The following is a 6,122-nucleotide window of genomic DNA, read 5'->3' as shown; positions in this document are numbered from 1 at the left end:
TCTTCTGAACGGGTGATCATATAGTAGAAATCTTCTATGACCAGCATAACTCTGCTTATTCGATTCAGGGAGTCTAATTCAGTGTGTCTCTTCACCACACACAACACAACCTTGAAAACCGCTGTATGGGCAACCCGTTAATGTACCTAAAGCAGGATAATCATTAATAGTCCATAACACAACTGTGCGTAGTTTAAAATGCTCTTGTTCCTATGCATCGTATTTTTCAACTCCAAAATCAAATAATAATTGCAGATCATCAATAACAGGTGGAAGGAACACATCAATATCGTTTCCTGGTGTTCCCGAAATCAATAACGAAAGCATGGTGAACTTTCTCTTCATACACAACCATGGTGGAAGGTTGTTAATGACAGTTAAAACAGGCCAAACACTATGACTCCTATTTCCTTTGTTCACATCAACCCCGTCCGCCAAAATGCCTAGTCGCAAATTCCTTGGTTCGCTAGCAAAATCAAGATATTTGTCATCAATGGTAGCCCATGCTGGTGAATCAGTTGGGTGACTTAAAACTCCAACATCCACCATTCTTTCTGTTGCGTTCCATGTTAAATCTTTTGCAGTTGTCTTAGACTGGTAAAGACGCTTGAAGCGTGGAATAATTGGAAAGTACCACAAACATTTTACAGGAATATTGTTGTAAATTTTATTTTTTGTTCATCAACCTTCCATCTTGATTTACCACAAGTAGGACATGCTTCCAAGTCTGTGTATTCGTTTCTGTAAAGTATACAATTGTTGACACATGCATGTATCTTAGTATACCCTGAACCCATTGCCTTAAATGCTTTTTTAGCCTCATATGTACTACTGTACATATCGTTTCCTTCTAGTAACATGTTTTTTTTATCAAAACTAATAATTATGTAAATCACGTATCTGATACTCCATACTTACTCTTCAAGTTGAGTAGTTGAATGATTGTAGATAACTTTGTGAAATTATGACACCCAATGTATAGGGGCTTCTCGGCATCCTCTATGAGTTCTCTAAACTTATCAGTGTTCCCAATAAAATTTTCTTCTATAGCTTCAACCATCTCTACAATTTATGCATCATCTGTTGGCATTTTTGTGTTCATGTTCATGGAATCTACATCGTTTGACGTATACATGTCAAAATTATGTTCATATACATAACTTCTTGGTAGTTCTTCTGTTTCTGCATGCTTATTCCAATTTGTGTATGTTTGATCAATTCCATTCCTGAATAGATGATCATCTACCACATCCACGGAATGACATATGTGGTTTACACACTTAACACATGGACAGGGAATTCTTATCTTTTTTTTGGTATCTGTAGGATCCATATGTTTAATAATCTTGTAATTGTACACTGCATATTAGATAAATTCCGCAACACCTTTTACATAGGTTTCTGATGTTCTGTATGCTCCCATCCAAGACTTATCCATATTCAGCTTACAACTGTTGGATTAATGTCTAAGTCTATAACTATAATTGGTAAGACTTGACCCGACCCGGCATGGTCCATTTGGGTTGCATGGCATCATGCATGGTCCATTCGTGCACTCGACGAGTTGGACCCCCAGACATCATAAATTCGACTTTTTTGGCTAGAATTGGACTAGGAACATTACCGTAAGATGTTTTTGGACTTATAAACTTGTTTTTGATGTGGTAATGTTCATGCTAATCCAATTTCAAAGATAATTGTCAATAGATTCATGTTTTGTATTAGTTTAAGGTTTAGACTAATTACATGAAAAAAGTTGATTTGAATTATCTTGTTCTTATGAGTTGCATAGATTAATAGAAAAGTTGAGTGAAATAGTTGTTTTCAATCCAAATTAATCTAAGATTTGATTCTAAAATGTGTTTTTGTAACTTGTCCTCAAGTTATATGAAAAGTCACATTTAAGTTTCATAAAACTCATAATAGTTGGCAAAGGTTACAAAAAATGAAGAGTCTAGTTCTAATTAAATGGTTTCATGACTCCATAACTTGTCCTCAAGTTATGGAGGACCAAGAGTCTCTTCATTAAATAATAATTAAAAAAAACAAAAAGTGTAACCTTAATTAATTCCATCAGTTATAAAATAAAGAAAAGTTAGTTCTTTTATTAGTTTAAAGTCTTCCATAACTTGTCCTCAAGTTATGGAACTTGAAGAGTTTTTGGATTAAAACTACTTTAAACACATAAGTTATGGAATTAATTAGTTTTGAATAGTTTTAAAACTTGCCCTCAAGTTTTGGAATTTCTAAAGTTTTCTCTTATGAATACTTTAATTCCAAGTTAGCCCTTAGAATTTTAAAAGTTAAAATTCAACCCTTATACTTTATAATATTATAAGTTAATAATATATATATGTATAAGAGTAAAGTCAGTCTTACTGCTAGTACGTCTCATTCACGAAGCCAGTCTATAATGTGGGTATAAGGTTGTTGCCTATAAAATGGCAACTTAATGGGTGTCCACTCTCACCCACCGCTTGCTTGACTGGTGGAGGATCGTTAGCCGAACGGGTTTGAGAAGACTAGAATTCTCCCTTCATTAAAAGTATTAATGATAAATACTAAGTAACTAAACTCTTAATAATACCCAATCTTAGTTACTTAGGAAAATGTGAATAAGGTGCTAATCCATGAAATTACACTTTGCACTTTGTTTAGGTCGGTTAGTGGAGCGTGTGTGGTTAACCGACACACTAACTCGTATTTAACAAGGTAGGTAAAGGGTAACTTAATGTTTATCATAGTATCGATAGAGCGTGTGTGGTTAACCGGCACATCGATTGAGGGGTAAACACTTAAGGGTACCAAGTAATTTGCATGGTTACTTCACACCTTGTTTTGTGATCCTCGGCATCCCAGTCACAAAACCTGAAGGGCACACTCGAGATTGAAACATGCCATTGAACAGTTCAATGAATCTCAAAAGATCTAGGAGTTTCAAAACCAATTAAAACCTAATAATACATTTCGTTTATCTTGGTGGAAATTGGTGAATCGTCATTCACCTACCTTCAAATATTTTATAGCTTGGATTACGGCATACCTCTTCTAAGTTATAAAATAGTTTGTTGGGTACTAGCCTTAATATTTCATATTGGGTGTCATATTAAGGACTTTAAAATCAACTATCTTGAATATCTCCCAAAAGATGTCTGGTTTAGACATTTATGATTTTCCAAATCTCTTGAAACAAGCTTTCCTAAATGAAGATGATGTCCCATGGAAATCATACTTCTTTCACCTCCTCCAATTATTCTCCCTAACCCATAAGTTCAAGGTCACTCAAGCCCTATTGGCAAGGCAAGGTCTAGGTGTGATCACATCTTGGAGATGTAGTCACATATTGACAAGCCAGGAGAGTTGGGTGTCAAAGTCTTGAGAAAGTTGGTGGTTCAACTACTTTCTAAGTCACATAGTGAGTTCTTTTGGAACACCTATGAAAAAGACTATGACAAGAACCTTAATGATCTTATCTATATGTTAAGATCAACTTCCTTAAAACTTGATGGACATTGACAATAGTGACATAGGAAATCCAGAAAAGCATTCTCTTCCCAATGGAAAGGGATCGGCCATAGTCAACTCGGTTGACCAAATGGTAAAGAGAAAAGCTAAGTCTGTGATAGTCCCATGTACCATTATCAAAGGGTCCATATGTTTATATTGCCAAAGGAAGGGACATTGGTTACGAATCTGCCAAATTCACCTAAGGATGTTGAAGTCAATAAGTTTGACTCTACTTCAGGTAAAGTCCACTATCTAACTCTGCTAAGTTTCCATTATGAGATTCTTGATACATGATGTGACTGGGTCACATGTTGATGTTTAAGAATCAAAGAAAAAGTGGAGAAACTTAAAGAAAGAATATGTTGAATCTGATCGCGTAGATGGATTTCTATCGCATGGTTTGAAGATCGGATTCTTGAGCTACTTCTTAGGAGTTATGATATATTGCTTAGGAATGGATAGCAACAAAGTTTTCATGTGCTTTTGCACTGTAAGGATTTTTCTGCAAAGTTTTAAAATAAAAGAAAATTTTTGATTTTATTTATTTTAAAAATATCCTTACAATGGCATTTGTGGAAATTTTTGTTGCTTATAAGATTCCATTAATAGCAAGAGTGGAAATATTAAATTGATTCTTTCATTTGTGGTAATGTCTAAATTTATCAAATAAGGAAAGATTCTCATCACCCAAGTTTCAATTGGACCGGAACTTGGAATCATGCAAGTTGTATAGCATGATGAATGGGAACTTTCAAGTATTGGAAAATTAAGACTAATTACTTGTTCACATGGATGTGTGAGTCAAGTGAAGGACTAAGGGATCGAGTACACATTCTTGTGCACTGGTCAAGTCCACCACAAAAGAATGATAAAACTATTCGTCATAGTTTACAAAAGGTTAGTAAATATGGTTATACTTACAGGCTAAAGTATAATTCTGAGACATTGGAAAAGTTTCAATGTAAGGTAGAGCGAATAAGAAGAATCAAATTAGGCAGAAGGATAAAAGTTTCTCAAATCTGAAAAGATGGAAGAGTACTTTAGTATCAGTTTTGTGATCATCTTAATGATTAAGAAACCATAGCACAATTAGTTCTCTAAGGAAATCTTAGTGCATTATTATGACTAAGAAGAGGGATCTTGAATTGTTGAAATGGTTAAATCAAGAAAATGAGTCCGACTTCGTTCCAATACAAGTCTTAGAGTCATACTCCGAGATTGTAACTTGAGTGACATGCCTTAAAGAAGGTTTAAAACACTTGTCAAATGTAAGAGTAAAAGTTTTCTACTCTTGTACATTTGAAATTGGTAAGTTGTGATGTTTTGGATAAAACAAAGACCAACTTAGGCCAATTGTGTGAAGTGGTTGTCTTGATAAGAACCCACACTATCTCTTGAATATCTGACAAGAAAGTCTTATATGTCAAGAGGACAGTGGGAGTCTTAAAGGTCTTGAAAGTCTCAAGAACTAATCAAGAATAAAACCTGAAGTTCTTCACTAGCACACGACTTGAGGTTTATAACCTATCGTGTTGACATATTTTGTGCCCATTCCAGTTAAAGTTGGCTTTGCATATGAGTTATTAGAGTTCTCAATGTGTTGCACAACAACTTGGAAGCAATGGCAGGCCCTTGAGCTGCCAGGTGGCAAGAAATTAAGATTGAGTTCAGTCCATATGAGTTTGGATTTGTCATTATCCTTGTCTTGTGACTATGGTTTTGACAATTCACGTGGATAAGAACACATACACCATTAAATCTAAGTGTCATAAGGTTTCTCTCCGATTCATGAAAATGATGGTGAGGAAACACTTTCACTAAGTAGATTTTAGATAGATAGCAATTGTGATATTTGCATTCTCAAAGTCGTTAGTGGAGCGTGTGTAGTTTACCGGCACACTAACCTGGACTTGTGAGAAGTGGCAAAAAGGTCTAACCGTTATGATTACGGCATCCATCTTCATAATTGTTTAGACACACAAGTGTGCTATCTAAGGGAAGGTGTATGTTTTCGATAAAGTCTTATCAAAACAATCTAGTATCAGAAATCTGAACTTTGGTAAGAAAGTCAGCTGATTTCTGAGTACATGTCAAAGCTAGTGGGAGCATAAGTGTTATGCTAATAATCATCATGTTAGTGGGAGCATGATAATTATGATAAGTATTGCAAGCTAGCAATGTTAATTATAGAAAACAAAAGTTTCAATTGGGAAAGAGTTGTTTTGCTATAATTAAGGGAGAGGAAATTATACTTCATCTCAAATCTATAAGCTTAGATCGTGAGGTTTTAATCATTTAGTCAAGGAAATATATATGAATTTCATGTTGGAATGGCTCAACATAAGGAAATTCTGTATATGGGTCCATTATTTGCGTTCTAAAATTCGATTATGATTACGGCATCCCTTTTCATAATCTGAATTATGAGAACTTGGCAAATAGAAATGGAAATATTATAGCAAAAGACTGGTTTAGTCTTTATGTGAGACATCATGAATCGTTTCCCATATGCTTCGGATATAGGATCGATTACATGTGCTATATTCATCCTTTCTAAAATTTTCCAAATGCCTAGGGCATTAAGAAGGGAAAAGGTTTAGAACTGGATATGACTA

The sequence above is a fragment of the Lactuca serriola genome, chromosome 8 (assembly GCF_051521515.1).
Source record: "Lactuca serriola cultivar US96UC23 chromosome 8, Lser_US96UC23_V15, whole genome shotgun sequence".
Lineage (NCBI taxonomy): Eukaryota > Viridiplantae > Streptophyta > Magnoliopsida > Asterales > Asteraceae > Lactuca > Lactuca serriola.
Note: the sequence above shows the minus strand (reverse complement) of the source record.